Source organism: Lissotriton helveticus, chromosome 8, assembly GCF_964261635.1.
Source record: "Lissotriton helveticus chromosome 8, aLisHel1.1, whole genome shotgun sequence".
NCBI lineage: Eukaryota > Metazoa > Chordata > Amphibia > Caudata > Salamandridae > Lissotriton > Lissotriton helveticus.
The window spans coordinates 1,131,024,097-1,131,046,578 of NC_136069.1; the positions used below are offsets into that span (position 1 = coordinate 1,131,024,097).

General features: G+C 41.7%; 3 long non-coding RNA genes across 3 annotated transcripts; 1 reads left to right on the forward strand and 2 right to left on the reverse strand.

Annotated features, from left to right (window-relative positions):
• Window positions 1–10,283: 10,283 nt before the first annotated feature.
• LOC144771892 (uncharacterized) lies at window positions 10,284–10,872 on the reverse strand. The gene is made up of 4 exons (XR_013599535.1): window positions 10,784–10,872; window positions 10,620–10,684; window positions 10,440–10,522; window positions 10,284–10,352 (listed from the first exon to the last, which is right to left on the reverse strand). It is a non-coding gene; the product is annotated as an uncharacterized LOC144771892 (long non-coding RNA).
• Window positions 10,873–15,197: 4,325 nt separating this feature from the next.
• LOC144771893 (uncharacterized) lies at window positions 15,198–16,582 on the reverse strand. The gene is made up of 5 exons (XR_013599536.1): window positions 16,494–16,582; window positions 16,331–16,395; window positions 16,151–16,233; window positions 15,996–16,063; window positions 15,198–15,571 (listed from the first exon to the last, which is right to left on the reverse strand). It is a non-coding gene; the product is annotated as an uncharacterized LOC144771893 (long non-coding RNA).
• A 4,214-nt stretch (window positions 16,583–20,796) lies between these two features.
• Window positions 20,797–22,149, forward strand: LOC144771894 (uncharacterized). The gene is made up of 5 exons (XR_013599537.1): window positions 20,797–20,885; window positions 20,985–21,049; window positions 21,147–21,229; window positions 21,317–21,384; window positions 21,809–22,149. It is a non-coding gene; the product is annotated as an uncharacterized LOC144771894 (long non-coding RNA).
• The last annotated feature ends 333 nt before the right edge of the window (window positions 22,150–22,482 follow it).

A 22,482-nucleotide genomic window follows, 5' to 3' on the forward strand; every position in this document is an offset into this window, starting at 1 on the left:
TGAACCGCCCCTTCATTCTAGGTATTTAGTTTGATCAAGCATACTATTAGAGAAAGCATTTTTTTCTTTTTCAAACATTAGCACCAGAAGAGATCTCTTTAAGGAGGGTATGTGCATCTTCAATGTCAGAAAACATATAGAACTTCCCTTTGACCAGAACCTTCAATTTTGATTGCTGAGCAATCGATGCTTGGGCGCCATTGGCCTTAAATAAATGCAGGATCTTAACAAACTCTTTGAGACTTTTGGCAGCCACCGCAGTTATATCTGGGAAAATTCTGCATTTTATTGTTTCTGACACTGGGAACTGACGTTGTTGATAGGCCTTGGACAAAATCTTTTCTTTGATCCTAAAATCAGCAAAGTTTAGAAGTATCGTTCTAGGAAAAGGGGAATTTGCGAAGCGTTGCGCTGGCACCTGGTGAGCCCTTGTAGTTGTCAAATCTCCCTTAAACTCGGGAAGAACTTTCTGTAGAATGAAGGAGGAGACCCACTGGATAGTATCGGAGCCTTCCACTCCCTCTGGAACCCCTACTATTCTTAGATTTGACCTTCTCGAGTGGTTTTCAAGTTCTTCAAGTTTGTGCTCCAGCGTGACTTTCTTCTAGTCTGATTCCATAGATTCCTCCATTATCAAATTCACTTTATCTTCGAGGACTGAGATCCTAGTCTCTGCTTCCTGTAGTCTATTGGGAAATGCCAACATCGATTCCTCAAATGTATCCATTCTGGAATGGAGAGTAGCTATCTCTACTTGTTGGTTATGCTTTATCTCGCGTATTTCGTCCAGAATCAAATTCAACATTTCACGGATATCCATTTGATATCTAATTTCAGTCCCAGATAAGTCTGTTTCATCCACCTTAGGATCTATGTTCATAGCTTTCGGGCTTTTATTGATGTTCCGCTGAGCTTCCTCCCCTGTTGGTATCTGTACACCCTCTTGTACTCTCAGGTTTAGGGAGGAGCTCTGGGCCGAGATCCCATTCGCTATCAACTCCTCTGCACAGTTTGCGGGGATTGTATTGGGGATGCCAGAAAAGACTCCCGACTCTGCTCGAGAGGCAACGTCAAAGATAAACCAGATGAACCAGCGCCCTTCAATGACACAGTAGAAGCAGGCTCCTCCTGGAAGATAGGAGCCATTGGAGCCTGATGGATGGACGATTTTGGAGTAGTTTTCTTTGCGAAAAGAGGGTAATCCTTCTTACTTTCCAAACTGCCAGATCCGGTTGTTTTCTTCCCTTCTCAGTCGGGAGACGCAGACTCTGAGACTATTAGAGGAGAGGTAACCAACGATGATGCTGACTTGGGGGTTGGAGATTTATCCAAAGTGGCTATTTTTTTAGGCTATGTGCCATTTAACGAGGAAGATGAAAGATGTCCTTCGTCATCGGAAGATTCAGGAAGAGTATCTTCTGCGGAATTTTCTTCTTTATTTTTCTCTTTACTTCTGTCTTTATCTTTATTTCTGGCTGCTTTTTGAGCAGCTTTCCTAATTAGGGCGAGGCGTGTTTTTGTATTCAGACGAGGAGCCACATCTGTTTTATTCAGTTTTGAGGGCTCCTCACCCTCTTTCTGCGGTTTGCCCATTATGGCCCTTTATGGCCCGCCCCCTTTGTTTTTTATAACTGGTCACTCCCCCTGTGCTCCTGAACACCTCTGTACTCTCCCCGCAGGATTAAACAAGTCAGAAACAAGTCAGAAAATAATATCTTAATGACCAACTTACAAATATATCCTGGTACGGAGTCAAGATGATGAGGAAAGGCTGGCACCTACTGAACTGTCACCAATGATTCCAATCTATAATCTATAACCAATTTGTAGTCCAAACTGAGCAACTCAACAGTGCCAGCAGCTGTATTGATGATGCAGGCACAGGCACAGAAAGCAGTTGACAGGAAGCTCCATACTGCCCCCATCGATTTTGGAGCACCAAACCGGACCCAGCAGACAATTTTCAGCAGCCCCTCGCTGCAAAGCACAAAGCGCCAAGACCAAGACCCAGGTCTCTTCCACGGTAGCCCAGCAATACACGAACTGTATTCAAGCATCTGCGCCGAGGGAAACGATAACCATGCCTCTACTCCTCCGCTGTATGACACCTCGGCGCTGCAATCTACTTCAAGCGCTCCGACTGCTGTGGTGCCCCTCCGGGTCTACCCGCCTTCATTCGCGGGAGAAAATTCAGCCCGAAAAAATGCGGCTCTGCCTCGCGTCCAGCACAGTTCGCGACCGCGTCAATTCTGCCATTCCTGGGGGAGGGTCAAAGGGTCACGGGTCACGGCCGGCTACTCGGAGGCGTGGAACTCCGTAGCCGGCATCCGTCCTTCATTTTAAAAATTCGAGATCCTCAAGGTGGAGTAGAAACTCAGAGTGAAGGAATTGCTAAGGTATTTCTGGATCATTATGAGAGTATTTACTCCACGGAATACCAGGTGGAGGATATAATGATTCAGGAATATTTTGCTAATATAGAAATTCCCAAAATCTCCAATTCCCGAAGTAATCAAATCAGGGATGAAATAAGCACTATTGAAATTCACGACAGTATAAGGGCAACATCGGGAGCAAAGGCTTCCGGACAGGATGGGCTCCCTATCGAGTTCTATAAGGTGTTTACCAAGGAACTTGAAGAACCTCTAAAAAATCTTTTTAATTACATCAGATTAGGAGGAAAGGTCCCCCCAGAATTCAAAGAATCTACAATTATTAGCTTTGTTAAAAAGGAAAAAAATCCAGAAGATGTGAACTCCTATAAACCGATCAGCTTACTGAATTCGGATTACAAGTTATTGATGAAAATTTGGGCGCAAAGATTTGTTTTAGCAGCTCAGGAGGTAATCCATCACGATCAGACAGGTTTTATTGCGGGTTGGTATATGGCAGCTAATACGGAATTTCTAATACAGGCTCTAGATTATTTTATTATAAATTCAACAGCTGCGTGTATTTTAATGATTGATGCAGAAAAGGCATTCGATCTAGTTAACTGGTCTGCACTTTTTTTTTCACTGGGTCAATTTGGATTCCCTGCGTCAATTATACAAATGATAAATAATATCTATGAAGGGGCATCAGCCCAGATAATTATTAATGCTAAACATGCTGGAAAAATTAAAATTAATCGGGGAACAAGGTAAGGATGCCCATTGTCCCCCTTGCTTTTTACTTTTTTTATTGAACCTTTAGTAACAAGAATAAGGAACAACATTGCTATTTTTCCCCCCATCGTCGGGATGTCCAAATTAAAATTGTTCGCCGACGATATTATCCTATATTTGGCTCCTGAAAAAGAAAACATCATAAGTCTTATGAAGGAGCTTAAGGATTATGGAAAAATAGGGGGGTATAAGGTAAACGAAAAAAAAACGGAAGTTCTTGTTTTAAACACAAGTATAGATTTTCTTCCGATTTATCTTCAGCACCAAGCAGAAAAAAGGGACCCGATTAGATACTTAGGTATTTATGTGACCAGTGAATATGACAAACTCTTTGCCTTGAATTATACTAAAATGAAGATTAAAATAAGGAATCTGCTGGATCGATGGTGTTTGCTCCCACTGTCATTGATTGGTAGAGTGTCACTAATCAAAATGATTGTATTGCCATTGCTTATATTTTTGTTTAGCAATATTTCAATTAAAGTTAATACTGTTTTTTTAATGAACTTGAAACTATGTTGCGAGGTTTTATTTGGAATAAAAAAGCTTCAAGAGTCAAGCTATCAGTAGTCCAACTGCCGGTTGATCAAGGTGGTTTGGCTCTCCCCCATTTTAAGACATATTATGATGCAGCCTTTTTTGATATTGTGGCAGGACTATTAAGGATTAGGCAGACAAGAGATAATTTTTTCCTGGAAAAAATGATATAGGAAGCAGGTTCTCAAATTCCTATTTTTTTAAAGACCGTTAAGCTTCCCAAGAAATCAAGATATAAGACACTAAAAGTGTATACAGCAAGATTACTGTTCCTTTTTAAAAAACATGGCTCTAACGGCTCCAATTATTTGAGTTTGTCTGAATGTGCCAAAATGGGTCTTAAGATATCTTTGAATCATCTGAAGGATTGGGAACTTTCCGGGTTTAGGGAATTAAGACATTTATCTGTACAAAATCAGGTAATTAGCTGGCAGGAGATCTTAAATAGAATGAATAATTCCAGGCGACTTATGTTTTTAGAGTATTTACAAATGGTTTATTTGATTAGAAGAGAGATAGGTGGCCTGTTCATCTCTCCCTCTGCGTCAATATCAGCTTTGTACGGGGATAAAAATAAAGGCATAGGATTTTGGTATAAAAAGCTCTACTTTGCCAGCTCTTCTCCTATAATCGAGAGACATTTAGAGAAAATAAGCCTCTCGACACAATGTTCTCTTACAGATAAGGATTGGGAGCTATTGTGCCACCTGGGTAATAAAGCACCCCGGGCAGCCAATTACAAAAGAATGTCTTTTTTATCACGTGGCTCGCGTATTACACCCCGGAGGCCCTGGAGAGAATGTTCCCAGAAGTTGTGAACACGTGTTTTAGATGTAAAGCCAATGGACAGGGAGGATGGTGTCATATCTTCTTTTCCTGTCCGAAGTTGGACTCTTTTTGGAAGGGGATATTCGTGGATATGGAGCTGGCAAGTGGGAAAGTATTTCTGCCGAAGGCAGAGGTGACCCTGTTTGGCATATGCAAAGAGAGGAGCAGGTTTGATAAAATAGAAGTATTTATTTTTATTTCTTGTGTAGTTGCACGGTCTTTAATCCTTCAGAACTGGAAATCCGGGGTGATTCCATCACATCTGCAATGGTTCAACAAAATGAGTAGAACATGTAATTTTGAAATAGCTTATGCAGGTAGGGTAGGAGCCATTGCAAGATTTGAAAGAAATTGGAAATATTTTGAGAATCTGGAATTGCTGAAGGGAGGATGATAAGGAGGGAGAGGGGAATGTGATTTTTTTTTTTTCGCACACTTTTTTTTTTTATTATTGCTGCTTTATAATAGCTGTGGTTGCACTTTATTGCACTAATGCACTTTAAAATTGCACTTTATTGGATTATATCTCCTTCGGGAGTAGCACTTCATTGCAGTTTTTGCACTTTGTTGCAGTGATACTGTTCACTAAAAATGTTTTTTGCAAGTTTATGTAATGGACTCTTTCTCTTTTAATCCTGTCTTTTTAATCTAGTTTTATCTCTTGTAAACTGTCTGGAAATTATCTGATTGTTGAGAAATTTTGATGTGAATAATGTCTTTGTTATTTAATTCTGTACCAATGATTTTATTTTATGAATTCCTACGGCCTTGTTCAATAAAAAAAGATTTACGCACTGTTTAAGCGTTGCTCTGCCTTTCCTAAAACCATATTGGGTATTGGCTAAAATCCCGTAAATCTCTGCCCACTCTTCTAACCTAACTAACAGTACCCTAATCATAATTTTAACAGAGGAATCTAAGTACCCTAATCATAATTTTAACAGAGGAATCTAAGACGGAAATTGGGCGATAATTTTTTGCCTCTGTTTTGTCCCCCTTCTTAAAATTAGGTATAATAGTAGATTCTCCCCATGTAATTGGGACTCCATTGCTTACTGAAGCATTAAAAACAATTGTTAATAGGGGGCCCCATAATGCTGGGGCAGCTTTATAAACATCAATGGGTACCCCATCCGGAACCTGTGCCTTTCCACCCTTGCTTACTTTGATACCTTCTTCCACTTCACCTAAGGTGATGTTAAGTGGAACTATTGGCCAAGAGTCCGTATTAACACTAGGAGCATCGCTGGTTTTGAATATACTAGAAAAATGGGTGACCCAAGCCTCGCTGCATACATGGGATAATAACTCTGGCGCCAAATCATCTTTAAAAAATGGGGATTTAATTGTCACCCAGAATGGTTGGCTATTTGATGTCTCAGCCGCTTGTGTGAGTTTATCCCATGCCTCTTGTTGCAGCTCCTTTTTGCTCCACTTAAGAGCCAGTTTATAATCTACTCTGAGGTTGGCAACAAGCGTAGGATCCCTGGGTCTGATAGTTAGAGCCTACTTAAGCTGTGTGAGCAGAGTAGTAAAAGCGTTGTTAAACCATCCCTTATTATGACTGGTTCCTCTTTTACCATGCCATGTAAAACTAGTATCAATAGTAGAATTAATTTTAGTAAAATTCCTTAATATTGATGCAGGCGCACTATTGATATTTAAATTATCAATTATCTCGGTAAACCAATCCGTTACTATGTTTTTTAACACTTTGTCCGCATTCACCCCTTTCCATTTAATCCTAGTTCCATTTGGTCTGTGCGGTTCAATGTTACCTACTGTTCTTGTAATTCTATCAGACCTGGAATTCCATATTGAAGTTTTCAATGTAATACAATTATAATCACTAAGGGGGCTATTACAAAAGCGGATTTCCCGCATCCTCCGGGCCGGCGGAAGCCACCACCGGCCCTGAGGATGCGGGAAATCCGCCACGGAGGCTTGAAAGACCCACCGCCAAATTAGGATGGCTGGTGGGTCTTGCAATCTGTCCCCCGCTTTTCAGCCGCAGTCGCCTTCCGACCGCGGCGGAAAAGCATTAACATGGCTGGCGGTGTCTATCAGACACCGCCAGCCATATTAGGATGGAGTTGAAAGTATGCTTTTCCACGGCGGCTTTTCCACCGTGGAAAAGCATATGGACCTTCACTTCGGGCGCCCGTTGCGGGCCCCCTGGGTGAAGGGGGTCTGGGGGTGCACATGGGGGGTACCTATGGTACCCCCCTGCATTTGCGTGAACAAAGCGGCAGGCACCGCGCGGTGCCTGCTGCTTTGTGCACCCAAATGCCGTGCATGCATTTTTAACATTGCGGCGGGTGCATCTTGAAGCTGCACCCGCCGCAATGTTAAAGATAGAGGATGTGACCGCCACCCTGGCGGTCACATCCTAATCTGCACGGAGGGACCGCCGCTGCCCCTGCGGACGGTCCCTCCTACTCTTTGGTGGCGGACGGACTCAGGTCCGTCCGCCATCATAATCGGCCCCTAAGTAAGTAGTCCTCTATCCTAGGGGTGGAACAAAAGGGGGTAATATTGGTAGAAACCAGAGCATGATCAATAGTTGAATTGGAGTTCCTGCCGGTTAAAGTAGGGATCTCTTTATCACTTCCATCCCGTCCAGATTGCAACAATTCCAGGTCATAATTAGCAATGATTTTATTTAGCAGCTCGCCATATGGATTATGTGGAAAGTGAAAATCATCTTTGCCTGTATCTCTCTGTACCCCACAAACCCTTGATACGGACAAGGAACATAAAGAAATATTAAAATCTCCAACCCAAATAAAATCGAAGACAACATTTTCTTCTGTACTAAGTTTCTCAATCTCGATCTCTAAATCCTTTATGCCAGGGCATGTTTTGATAAAGCCAAAGAATCTGCAGATGAGCCCCGATAATCAAGTGCCTTTTCACTAATAGTGGCAAGCTTGTTAAAACAAGAATTAAAAGGCCTCCCTTTGCCCTTCCTGACACCGAACGCTCTGCTGGTAAATTATACGAGGCAAACCCATCATAACTAACCACTTCAGTACACCAAGTTTCATGGAGACAGATAATGTCGTAGGAGCTAAGAAAACCCTTCCACCCCAAATTATCTCTTTTGAGGCCAGCCCAGCAATGTTCAAGCTAGCTATAGATATCCCTGTACTATTACTCATAGCTACCAGTTCAATTGGTGGGCTGTGGTTTTTTTCGGGTAGAACCCCCTCCCCAGTATTAATGTTGCAATCTCCTCCTGACAGACTTCCCTGCCATGGGATATCCCTAGTCCTAGCACCATGCCCAGCTATATAATTCCCCTCTAAGGCAGAAATCCTATGATAATCCACCTTATCCAATACAGGGGGGTCCAAAACCTGTACATTCAAAGGGTTGGTATTTTGTTCTGGTGGTACCCCCTCCCCTGTAATAATATTGCAATCTCCACCTAAAAGACTAACCTGCCCTGGGATATCCCTAGGCCTAGCTCCATGACCAGCTATAATCTCCCCTCTGTGATAGTAGTCCTATGGTTATCCACCCTATCCAATATAGGGTGGTCCAGAACCCGTCAATCATTCATGTCGAGGGTACTGAGTGCTTGAAATCGGTTAAATGCAGGTACCTCAAACATGGATTTAAATGGAGGAGCTTGACCATTCAGATAATTCTGAGCTTTCCTACCCCCAGTTCCAAACATTTGTGGGCTATATAAGAAGCCAAGTGGTCGTAATGTCATACCCTGTACATTAATAGTTAACGTTGCTGCCCTAATCAGGGAAGTACTAGCATAATGTTTTTTTGTTTTATTTATTATGACACAGTCACCCAATATACTCTTTTTAGATTGTGCTATCCACTTGACCCTTCTGGTAGTAAGAATCTGGTCTGAATGATTCACTGGGAACCCACAATGCTTGACCGAATAATGAGTTTCCACTTGGGTTTAGTTAAGGGCCAGTACATTCATCAAAACTGCCACATAGAGGGCACAATCTGGCGGCAGGTTCATAGTATAACTACAATTTCCCTCTAACGTTCTTATATCCTGAGTGTTCTCCATAGTACGCAGTAATTGATTGCTATTTCCTCCTCTAGTATCGTTCTCCCGCCCATCATTACCTACTAACTCTGCAGATGTTATTTCTACAATTGCCTTACTTATGTCTTTCAGGATTTCCACCGGTGTAACTTTCGATGCCCTAAGTAACTCATTTTGGATGATTAGCTCCCCACCTATCCTGGCATCTTCTTTATTCAGTATATCCAATTTATCCGACAATGGCTAGAGATAAATATCGATTTTAGCAGCCAATGCATTGATGATCTGATCTATCTGAATACCGTTTTAGAACTCCGGTAATAATGTCATCTAATCGTACATCAGTATTAGGAGCAGGAGCAATGGTGGATTTAGTTCCCCTACTAACTATCCCCCGTTTAGGTTGTTGCTTCCTACAGCCCCTTTTTACTCTAGGGGCTGGTGACCTGCTACTGGGTGACAAATTGGGTGCATCAATATATACTTCGGGCGACAGAGTAGGGGCTACTTCATGTCTTTCATGGGCTGGTAAAGCTTCTGATCTGGGAGAGTAGCCACACTCCACAACAGGAGGTACAATCAATGGTACAGACGGCATAGCCGGTAGACTACTCAAACCCAGCGAAAATCTCGTTCAGCCCTATCAATCTCTACGTTAATGGCACTCACTGCTTTTACCAATTAAGTGTCAATGGTTGCATGTTCAACAGGGGTTTTATTTTCCTTACGTTTCGACATTTTCTAAAAATTAATTAAACCACAATCACATGAACCTTAAACACAAAGCCTATTTATAATATGTGTTATAAACACGGGTCAACCCAAGAAGTCACTGGGACCTGGGCAATACAGCAGTACAAACAAAGTGGTCCCAGTTATAGAGAACAAATAGAAACATTCAATCACCAATAAAAATAAATATACAATTAATTATAGCAGCATTGTTTTTAATCACAATGTGTCTCAAATCACATTAATTCATTCAATACATGTACAATATATCACTTTTCAAAAATGCCCCTACGAAAGTAAGAAAGGGAAGGGTAGTGTTGGGATAGTGAAAGAATAAGATCTTCAAGGAAGGTCTGCAAAACCACAGTATAACCAGTTGATTGTATACAGAATTAAATCATCTTCTATTCAACAAAATCATGCCTCAATGAAAAACAATACTAATAACTGATAGTCGAGGCTGAACATAGAAGGAAATGTCGACGTTTCGACCCAAATGGAGTGCAGGTGTGGATAAACCTTACTAGAGGGTCTTCATCAGGACGGGGACGTTGAGGGGTGGGGCAATGGATCTACATAAAAATGGATAATTTAAAAACAATTAGTGCATGGGTCACAAAGGATCCCAAACAAATTTCATAAAAGTTTGTCAAGCGGAACTACTTTTCAGTTGGATAGGAAGGAGGAATGCATCGGAAGTGTATCAACAATCATAGAGTCATGTATAGTATTGGTAGGTAAGAGAGGGGTAGCCAATCCTCCAAAGACGATGGTGCGGATCAAGATGTGAAAGGCAGTGCTCTCACTCTCATTGGAGGTGGTGCGTTAATATAACCACTCGAGATATTCAGATGACAGAAAAGGCAGTTATTCTTAAAGCTACAAATATAGCAGAAAATGGGCACTGTACAACTGTCGGGGGACATAAAGATTCTACTACTTAGAATTAATAGTAGAAAAAATGCACCACCGCTTCATGTTCCACAGATAGCATACCTGCTTGTAGGAAAGGCTCGCTCAATGTTCATGCAAAAACGGTCATCAACACGCACCAGGGGCCAAATCTGAAGAAATTAGATGGGTGTTAGCTTCAGTTCTTAAGCTATCCCTAGGGGTTGGTGACCATATATAATAAACATTAATGTACATACTCAACAGGAGGGGGATGTCGTTGCCAACCCTGAAGTGCCGCTTCTAGTTGACAAGTAGTAATAACCCCTATAGGGTGATTGTTCTAAAATAGAAAAACAGATGCATACATTCTGTAATTCTCCACCGGTACAAAAAGGGGGGGATTTATACTATCAACCTATGCTCTGCTTCTGACATACCTGTGTTTAGCAGAAGAGGCTCGTTCTAACATGGGCGGTCGTCTTCACGTACCGTCTGCCAAGGTCTGTGAAAGTACAACAGATCAGGGGTTTTACTCCCATACGTGCATCATCGGGCAATCGGTAAAAGAATATTACAGATAGTAATGGTGACAGTAACCTACCGAAAAACGGCGAAATAGTTGCCGACCTTGGGGTGATCAAAATGACCAGCTCCCTTGAATGCCCGGGTTGGAGGCTTCGTGATCAGCAGTCTGTGGAAAACACAGAGGAACCCGTCAGAGACGTGGGATATTTACACATTAACTTAATCAAAATACAGAAAAGCACCGAAGGGGCATGAGAAAGTTACATACCAAGAGTTTTAGAGCGTGGAATTCGGTCTGACAGCCGGCGTCTATAAGTCATGGACACTGCTGTGCAGGAAGCACTTTCCTTATCAAGTTCCGATCACATGGTCGGGAAAACAGCCGTGATAGAAATGGGACTGGTGCAGAGAGAACTCTCAAAGATGGAGTTTCTTAGAGTCAAAAAACGAAACGCGAGGAATATTACAGAGAGGTCTAATGTCGGGTCACTGTCCCAATTCAAAAAATATATACCTCCAGTATGAAATTAAAAACAAAGTTAAAATCGAAATAATCATTATACAGCTGTGCACATATATTCAAGCACATCCCAGCATTGATGGTATAATTCAGATCACATGACCCATGATGTTCCGAGTTTACAGAAAACGGGTTAGTGTGATAAACATTGTGGATGTTCTCTAAACACATATAACATACCTATACAGTTTAGGATAGTAAGTCCTTTCAAGAGGTGTATTATTCTAATAATAACAGAAATAAATTGTGAATCTTAAAAGGAAAAGCTTTATGACAAATTCCACTGGTGACATTCTAGAAATTGGTGAATAGCAGTGTACCTATCAAGCATGATGGTAAAGACTGCTTCCATCAAACTTTTCAGAGAGATAATGATTGTCTAGCATGTATGATGGTGTACCTATCAGACATGATGGTAAAACCAGCATTGTAAACGTAGTAATTCAGGACACTGCATAGCATAGCCATTATTTACCAGAATGACAATAGTTCCATAACAAATATAATGGTGTACCCATCAGGCATGGTGGTCAACACAACATTATAGGAGTTTCAATTCAGGACAAATTCCCCACCATACAGCATAGTCACCATTAGTATTCACAGATTGGCCATCTGGGCAAAAGTGCTATCATTCTCATTGAGTCCTGTTCTAACGGAATCAAAAAGATGCATCCACTTGGCTTCATGAGTATTCAAAATACTGGAGATATTACCCCCCCTCGTACCAAGCGTTATTTTTTCAAGTATGACCCACCTAAGGCTCTCAGGTGTATGTTGTTTGGTTCTAAAGTGATCCACTAAAGGGGCTCCAACCACCTCACAGCGAATTCTACTGGTATGCTGTAGGATCCTAGCCTTGGCCCGTTGCTGAGTTTGCCCAATGTAAATGAGATCACAGTCACATAAAATGGCATAAATTACATTTTGACTGTTACAATTGGTCAGCGATTTTAGTGGAATCTTATGTTCTTTATATTCAAACGTTTTTGTCTGGATTGTATTATCACAGGCTTTACATTTCGTACACCTATGGTGTCCAGTAGCTGGTGGAAGATTCCACATTGATAGAACAGTTACAGGTGCTGGTGAGGGCAAGAAGGATTTCACCACATGATCCCTGATATTCTTACCTCTCTTAAAGGCATGTAGAGGCAGAGTTGGATATCCAATATCATCGGATATTAGTGGCCAGTATTTGTTGATAATCTTTTTTATTTTGTTACTCTCTGTAGTAAAGGTCGTGACACAGACTAATCGATTATCTTGTACCTCATTCTGTTGTTTTGGTTGTAACAGGCACTCCCTAGGATTGTACCATGCTCGTTTTTTAGCCCTCTTTACTAACCGTCTGGGATAGCCTCTCTGTATCAGTCTATCCATCAGATCGTCAGCCTGCCTCATGTAGTTTGATCTATCAGAACAGTTTCTGCGGATCCGCAAGAACTGTCCTATGGGCAGGTTGTCCCGAAGGGACCTCGGATGGTGACTACCATATTGGAGGAGTGAGTTCCGTTCAGTGGATTTACGGAATAGAGTCGTCTTCAAAAGGCCGCTATCATTGTAGATCGTGAGATCTAAGAAGTCAACACTAGAGGAATCCGATTTGAAAGTGAACTTGATGTCAGCCGATTGTAGGTCCAGCCAGGCTTGGAAGGCAGAAAGTTCGATGTCAGTTCCTTTCCAGACAATCAAGATATCGTCTATATAGCGGACCCAGATTTTGAGATGGTGTTTGTATGGGTTCCGCTCATTAAGGATGATATCTGCTTCAAGAGATGCCATATATAGAATGGCCAGGTCAGGAGCAAAGGTGGCTCCCATCGCCACTCCTTTGGTTTGCAAATAGAAGTGGTCCTGGAATATGAAAAAGTTGTGCATCATTGCCAACCGTAGTAATCCTATGATGAAATCTGTTGGAACCGGTACCGGAGCAGTCCTTTGGTCCAAGTATCGTGTCATGATGGTTAATGCTTCCTCTTGAGGAATACTTGTGTATAATGACGTTATATCACAAGTGACAAGTATTTCTTTCTCCACATCATACGGTAGGTCCTCCACAATGCTTATAGTGTGCATGGTGTCCCGGAGATATGTGGGTGTCTTCTCTGCTAACGGTTTTAGAAAGAAGTCAATATATCGACCTACTGGCTCCAGCATGGACCCACAGCCCGACACAATGGGTCTTCCCGGGGGCTCATTCAGGTTTTTGTGTATTTTCGGCAAAGTATAGATGGTCGGTAGTCTGGGCGTTTGTTGGTTTAGATAGTTGAATTCCAATTCAGTAAGGAATCCTTCTTCAAGGCCCAGCCTAGTTAGATTCAGGATGTCAGAGGCAAGAGATAGTGATGGATCAGTGTTAAGTCTTCTATAGCTGATGCCATCATTCAGCTGGTTGAAAATTTCTTTCTTGTAATTTTCGATATCCTGGACCACGATGGCGCCCCCTTTATCCGCTGGCTTGATGATTATTTCCTTATTGTTCCCAAGGGATTGGAGAGCCTTCTTCTCATTCCTGTTGATATTGAAGGGATGATATTTCCGTTGATCCAGAATTTGGTTGACATCACGTAAAACCACTGTCTCATATGCCAGAATCTTATGTGACATACTATTAGCAGATGGTACAAAAGTGGATGGAGTCCGTAAGCCAGTGTGTGATTGAATTTGGTAGGGTGGTCTATTTTTGAAAAAATATTTTAGTCGGACTTTCCTAAAGAATTTACAAAGTTCAGACCTGATGGTAAATTGGTCGGGAATGTTAGTTGGCACATATGAAAGTCCCTTGCCTAACACATTCAGCTCATCATCTGATAGTTGGTACTTTGAGATATTGACCACTGGATTGGCGATGTTCACCATCGATATACCTTGCGGCGGGTCGAAATCTCCCCGTGTTGGTCTGCCTGGAAATGTACCTGTTTCTGAGTTTTGCCACGTCCGCCTTCCCAGTTCTGGTTCCCGGATTGGCGACCTCGTGGGTAACCCCTTGACCAATTGTTGCCTCGGTTCCTGGGTGGTTGCCATTGCCCCTGACCCTCTTCTAAAAAAGGTTGCTGGCGAGGTTGGTAGTTGTAGTCTTGACCGCTGTTGGATTGGCCGGCTGAGGATTGATCAAAATCACCGTCGGAGCCGTAAGACGAATCAGAGAATGTTTTGTAATTCCGTCTACCTCGTGGTTGGCCCGCACCCCTGTTTGTAAAGCGGCCCTGGGTGTCCTGATTGTAATAATCCTCTTGCAAGTACGGGTATGTTTTCTTCTTGTCGTAGAGTCTCAGGTCACGTGCCAATTTCTCTAACTTCTTGTTTTGTGTTGTTAGTTCAAAATCTTTGAGTGTAGCCTCAAGAGTGGTTAGGGCTTCCTTGGCATTCGTCAGGGCCTTGTCACCGAGGATTTCTGCTTTTAATGCAGCAATTTCCTTCGAGATGATCTGTACCTGTTCGCCTGCAGTCTCAACCCCCAGCACCATCCAGTGCCGGGAGCAGTTGTTAGCCACGTAGCTAAAACCTTCTTTAAATTTGGGTACCTCGACAAAGATAGCTGGTTCGATCTTAATTTGAAGGCCTACTGGTATGATATTTTCTTTAAGGTAATGAGTGAAAAGGTGGCCATGCCACCTCGTTCGAATAAGCTTCTTTTCTAGCCTTTCCAAACGAGCTACCTTATCCTTTAGAGTGAAATCGATTGTCGGTACACTTGGAGAGAGAAAGGTGTTAGCTGGATCTCCAATCAATTGTGCGATGTATTCCTCAGAATATGAAAGTAGTTCCCTCTCGACCATATTAAAAAGAGAATTAATCTCAGACAAAGGACCTCACAGGTATTTACCTGTACAGGAAATGTTATAAACACGGGTCAACCCAAGAAGTCACTGGGACCTGGGCAATACAGCAGTACAAACAAAGTGGTCCCAGTTATAGAGAACAAATAGAAACATTCAATCACCAATAAAAATAAATATACAATTAATTATAGCAGCATTGTTTTTAATCACAATGTGTCTCAAATCACATTAATTCATTCAATACATGTACAATATATCACTTTTCAAAAATGCCCCTACGAAAGTAAGAAAGGGAAGGGTAGTGTTGGGATAGTGAAAGAATAAGATCTTCAAGGAAGGTCTGCAAAACCACAGTATAACCAGTTGATTGTATACAGAATTAAATCATCTTCTATTCAACAAAATCATGCCTCAATGAAAAACAATACTAATAACTGATAGTCGAGGCTGAACATAGAAGGAAATGTCGACGTTTCGACCCAAATGGAGTGCAGGTGTGGATAAACCTTGCTAGAGGGTCTTCATCAGGACGGGGACGTTGAGGGGTGGGGCAATGGATCTACATAAAAATGGATAATTTAAAAACAATTAGTGCATGGGTCACAAAGGATCCCAAACAAATTTCATAAAAGTTTGTCAAGCGGAACTACTTTTCAGTTGGATAGGAAGGAGGAATGCATCGGAAGTGTATCAACAATCATAGAGTCACGTATAGTATTGGTAGGTAAGAGAGGGGTAGCCAATCCTCCAAAGACGATGGTGCGGATCAAGATGTGAAAGGCAGTGCTCTCACTCTCATTGGAGGTGGTGCGTTAATATAACCACTCGAGATATTCAGATGACAGAAAAGGCAGTTATTCTTAAAGCTACAAATATAGCAGAAAATAGGCACTGTACAACTGTCGGGGGACATAAAGATTCTACTACTTAGAATTAATAGTAGAAAAAATGCACCACCGCTTCATGTTCCACAGATAGCATACCTGCTTGTAGGAAAGGCTCGCTCAATGTTCATGCAAAAACGGTCATCAACACGCACCAGGGGCCAAATCTGAAGAAATTAGATGGGTGTTAGCTTCAGTTCTTAAGCTATCCCTAGGGGTTGGTGACCATATATAATAAACATTAATGTACATACTCAACAGGAGGGGGATGTCGTTGCCAACCCTGAAGTGCCGCTTCTAGTTGACAAGTAGTAATAACCCCTATAGGGTGATTGTTCTAAAATAGAAAAACAGATGCATACATTCTGTAATTCTCCACCGGTACAAAAAGGGGGGGATTTATACTATCAACCTATGCTCTGCTTCTGACATACCTGTGTTTAGCAGAAGAGGCTCGTTCTAACATGGGCGGTCGTCTTCACGTACCGTCTGCCAAGGTCTGTGAAAGTACACAGATCAGGGGTTTTACTCCCATACGTGCATCATCGGGCAATCGGTAAAAGAATATTACAGATAGTAATGGTGACAGTAACCTACCGAAAAACGGCGAAATAGTTGCCGACCTTGGGGTGATCAAAATGACCAGCTCCCTTGAATGCCCGGGTTGGAGGCTTCGTGATCAGCAGTCTGTGGAAAACACAGAGGAACCCGTCAGAGATGTGGGATATTTACACATTAACTTAATCAAAATACAGAAAAGCACCGAAGGGGCATGAGAAAGTTACATACCAAGAGTTTTAGAGCGTGGAATTCGGTCTGACAGCCGGCGTCTATAAGTCATGGACACTGCTGTGCAGGAAGCACTTTCCTTATCAAGTTCCGATCACATGGTCGGGAAAACAGCCGTGATAGAAATGGGACTGGTGCCGAGAGAACTCTCAAAGATGGAGTTTCTTAGAGTCAAAAAACGAAACGCGAGGAATATTACAGAGAGGTCTAATGTCGGGTCACTGTCCCAATTCAAAAAATATATACCTCCAGTATGAAATTAAAAACAAAGTTAAAATCGAAATAATCATTATACAGCTGTGCACATATATTCAAGCACATCCCAGCATTGATGGTATAATTCAGATCACATGACCCATGATGTTCCGAGTTTACAGAAAACGGGTTAGTGTGATAAACATTGTGGATGTTCTCTAAACACATATAACATACCTATACAGTTTAGGATAGTAAGCCCTTTCAAGAGGTGTATTATTCTAATAATAACAGAAATAAATTGTGAATCTTAAAAGGAAAAGCTTTATGACAAATTCCACTGGTGACATTCTAGAAATTGGTGAATAGCAGTGTACCTATCAAGCATGATGGTAAAGACTGCTTCCATCAAACTTTTCAGAGAGATAATGATTGTCTAGCATGTATGATGGTGTACCTATCAGACATGATGGTAAAACCAGCATTGTAAACGTAGTATTTCAGGACACTGCATAGCATAGCCATTATTTACCAGAATGACAATAGTTCCATAACAAGTATAATGGTGTACCCATCAGGCATGGTGGTCAACACAACATTATAGGAGTTTCAATTCAGGACAAATTCCCCACCATACAGCATAGTCACCATTAGTATTCACAGATTGGCCATCTGGGCAAAAGTGCTATCATTCTCATTGAGTCCTGTTCTAACGGAATCAAAAAGATGCATCCACTTGGCTTCACGAGTATTCAAAATACTGGAGATATTACCCCCCCTCGTACCAAGCGTTATTTTTTCAAGTATGACCCACCTAAGGCTCTCAGGTGTATGTTGTTTGGTTCTAAAGTGATCCGACTAAAATATTTTTTCAGAAATAGACCACCCTACCAAATTCAATCACACACTGGCTTACGGACTCCATCCACTTTTGTACCATCTGCTAATAGTATGTCACATAAGATTCTGGCATATGAGACAGTGGTTTTACGTGATGTCAACCAAATTCTGGATCAACGGAAATATTATCCCTTCAATATCAACAGGAATGAGAAGAAGGCTCTCCAATCCCTTGGGAACAATAAGGAAATAATCATCAAGCCAGCGGATAAAGGGGGCGCCATCGTGGTCCAGGATATCGAAAATTACAAGAAAGAAATTTTCAACCAGCTGAATGATGGCATCAGCTATAGAAGACTTAACACTGATCCATCACTATCTCTTGCCTCTGACATCCTGAATCTAACTAGGCTGGGCCTTGAAGAAGGATTCCTTACTGAATTGGAATTCAACTATCTAAACCAACAAACGCCCAGACTACCGACCATCTATACTTTGCCGAAAATACACAAAAACCTGAATGAGCCCCCGGGAAGACCCATTGTGTCGGGCTGTGGGTCCATGCTGGAGCCAGTAGGTCGATATATTGACTTCTTTCTAAAACCGTTAGCAGAGAAGACACCCACATATCTCCGGGACACCATGCACACTATAAGCATTGTGGAGGACCTACCGTATGATGTGGAGAAAGAAATACTTGTCACTTGTGATATAACGTCATTATACACAAGTATTCCTCAAGAGGAAGCATTAACCATCATGACACGATACTTGGACCAAAGGACTGCTCCGGTACCGGTTCCAACAGATTTCATCATAGGATTACTACGGTTGGCAATGATGCACAACTTTTTCATATTCCAGGACCACTTCTATTTGCAAACCAAAGGAGTGGCGATGGGAGCCACCTTTGCTCCTGACCTGGCCATTCTATATATGGCATCTCTTGAAGCAGATATCATCCTTAATGAGCGGAACCCATACAAACACCATCTCAAAATCTGGGTCCGCTATATAGACGATATCTTGATTGTCTGGAAAGGAACTGACATCGAACTTTCTGCCTTCCAAGCCTGGCTGGACCTACAATCGGCTGACATCAAGTTCACTTTCAAATCGGATTCCTCTAGTGTTGACTTCTTAGATCTCACGATCTACAATGATAGCGGCCTTTTGAAGACGACTCTATTCCGTAAATCCACTGAACGGAACTCACTCCTCCAATATGGTAGTCACCATCCGAGGTCCCTTCGGGACAACCTGCCCATAGGACAGTTCTTGCGGATCCGCAGAAACTGTTCTGATAGATCAAACTACATGAGGCAGGCTGACGATCTGATGGATAGACTGATACAGAGAGGCTATCCCAGACGTTTAGTAAAGAGGGCTAAAAAACGAGCATGGTACAATCCTAGGGAGTGCCTGTTACAACCAAAACAACAGAATGAGGTACAAGATAATCGATTAGTCTGTGTCACGACCTTTACTACAGAGAGTAACAAAATAAAAAAGATTATCAACAAATACTGGCCACTAATATCCGATGATATTGGATATCCAACTCTGCCTCTACATGCCTTTAAGAGAGGTAAGAATATCAGGGATCATGTGGTGAAATCCTTCTTGCCCTCACCAGCACCTGTAACTGTTCTATCAATGTGGAATCTTCCACCAGCTACTGGACACCATAGGTGTACGAAATGTAAAGCCTGTGATAATACAATACAGACAAAAACGTTTGAATATAAAGAACATAAGATTCCACTAAAATCGCTGACCAATTGTAACAGTCAAAATGTAATTTATGCCATTTTATGTGACTGTGATCTCATTTACATTGGGCAAACTCAGCAACGGGCCAAGGCTAGGATCCTACAGCATACCAGTAGAATTCGCTGTGAGGTGGTTGGAGCCCCTTTAGTGGATCACTTTAGAACCAAACAACATACACCTGAGAGCCTTAGGTGGGTCATACTTGAAAAAATAACGCTTGGTACGAGGGGGGGTAATATCTCCAGTATTTTGAATACTCGTGAAGCCAAGTGGATGCATTTTTTTGATTCCGTTAGAACAGGACTCAATGAGAATGATAGCACTTTTGCCCAGATGGCCAATCTGTGAATACTAATGGTGACTATGCTGTATGGTGGGGAATTTGTCCTGAATTGAAACTCCTATAATGTTGTGTTGACCACCATGCCTGATGGGTACACCATTATACTTGTTATGGAACTATTGTCATTCTGGTAAATAATGGCTATGCTATGCAGTGTCCTGAATTACTACGTTTACAATGCTGGTTTTACCATCATGTCTGATAGGTACACCATCATACATGCTAGACAATCATTATCTCTCTGAAAAGTTTGATGGAAGCAGTCTTTACCATCATGCTTGATAGGTACACTGCTATTCACCAATTTCTAGAATGTCACCAGTGGAATTTGTCATAAAGCTTTTCCTTTTAAGATTCACAATTTATTTCTGTTATTATTAGAATAATACACCTCTTGAAAGGACTTACTATCCTAAACTGTATAGGTATGTTATATGTGTTTAGAGAACATCCACAATGTTTATCACACTAACCCGTTTTCTGTAAACTCGGAACATCATGGGTCATGTGATCTGAATTATACCATCAATGCTGGGATGTGCTTGAATATATGTGCACAGCTGTATAATGATTATTTCGATTTTAACTTTGTTTTTAATTTCATACTGGAGGTATATATTTTTTGAATTGGGACAGTGACCCGACATTAGACCTCTCTGTAATATTCCTCGCGTTTCGTTTTTTGACTCTAAGAAACTCCATCTTTGAGAGTTCTCTCGGCACCAGTCCCATTTCTATCACGGCTGTTTTCCCGACCATGTGATCGGAACTTGATAAGGAAAGTGCTTCCTGCACAGCAGTGTCCATGACTTATAGACGCCGGCTGTCAGACCGAATTCCACGCTCTAAAACTCTTGGTATGTAACTTTCTCATGCCCCTTCGGTGCTTTTCTGTATTTTGATTAAGTTAATGTGTAAATATCCCACGTCTCTGACGGGTTCCTCTGTGTTTTCCACAGACTGCTGATCACGAAGCCTCCAACCCGGGCATTCAAGGGAGCTGGTCATTTTGATCACCCCAAGGTCGGCAACTATTTCGCCGTTTTTCGGTAGGTTACTGTCACCATTACTATCTGTAATATTCTTTTACCGATTGCCCGATGATGCACGTATGGGAGTAAAACCCCTGATCTGTTGTACTTTCACAGACCTTGGCAGACGGTACGTGAAGACGACCGCCCATGTTAGAACGAGCCTCTTCTGCTAAACACAGGTATGTCAGAAGCAGAGCATAGGTTGATAGTATAAATCCCCCCCTTTTTGTACCGGTGGAGAATTACAGAATGTATGCATCTGTTTTTCTATTTTAGAACAATCACCCTATAGGGGTTATTACTACTTGTCAACTAGAAGCGGCACTTCAGGGTTGGCAACGACATCCCCCTCCTGTTGAGTATGTACATTAATGTTTATTATATATGGTCACCAACCCCTAGGGATAGCTTAAGAACTGAAGCTAACACCCATCTAATTTCTTCAGATTTGGCCCCTGGTGCGTATTGATGACCGTTTTTGCATGAACATTGAGCGAGCCTTTCCTACAAGCAGGTATGCTATCTGTGGAACATGAAGCGGTGGTGCATTTTTTCTACTATTAATTCTAAGTAGTAGAATCTTTATGTCCCCCGACAGTTGTACAGTGCCCATTTTCTGCTATATTTGTAGCTTTAAGAATAACTGCCTTTTCTGTCATCTGAATATCTCGAGTGGTTATATTAACGCACCACCTCCAATGAGAGTGAGAGCACTGCCTTTCACATCTTGATCCGCACCATCGTCTTTGGAGGATTGGCTACCCCTCTCTTACCTACCAATACTATACGTGACTCTATGATTGTTGATACACTTCCGATGCATTCCTCCTTCCTATCCAACTGAAAAGTAGTTCCGCTTGACAAACTTTTATGAAATTTGTTTGGGATCCTTTGTGACCCATGCACTAATTGTTTTTAAATTATCCATTTTTATGTAGATCCATTGCCCCACCCCTCAACGTCCCCGTCCTGATGAAGACCCTCTAGCAAGGTTTATCCACACCTGCACTCCATTTGGGTCGAAACGTCGACATTTCCTTCTATGTTCAGCCTCGACTATCAGTTATTAGTATTGTTTTTCATTGAGGCATGATTTTGTTGAATAGAAGATGATTTAATTCTGTATACAATCAACTGGTTATACTGTGGTTTTGCAGACCTTCCTTGAAGATCTTATTCTTTCACTATCCCAACACTACCCTTCCCTTTCTTACTTTCGTAGGGGCATTTTTGAAAAGTGATATATTGTACATGTATTGAATGAATTAATGTGATTTGAGACACATTGTGATTAAAAACAATGCTGCTATATTTAATTGTATATTTATTTTTATTGGTGATTGAATGTTTCTATTTGTTCTCTATAACTGGGACCACTTTGTTTGTACTATTTATAATATGTGTCACACTCAATAATTAAACAATATCCTAAAAAACTGTAGTGCGACCTTACCCTCAATATAAAGGCTTAGATATAATGGGCAGGTTATGCAAGATTATTTCATCTTCTTCTTCATGGAACTTCACAATGGAAACCAAGGGGGATGGCCCAGCCCAGCCTTGGACAGTCTCGGACGGGCTCAGATGGGCCCGGGCTTCGCCCGGCACAAGC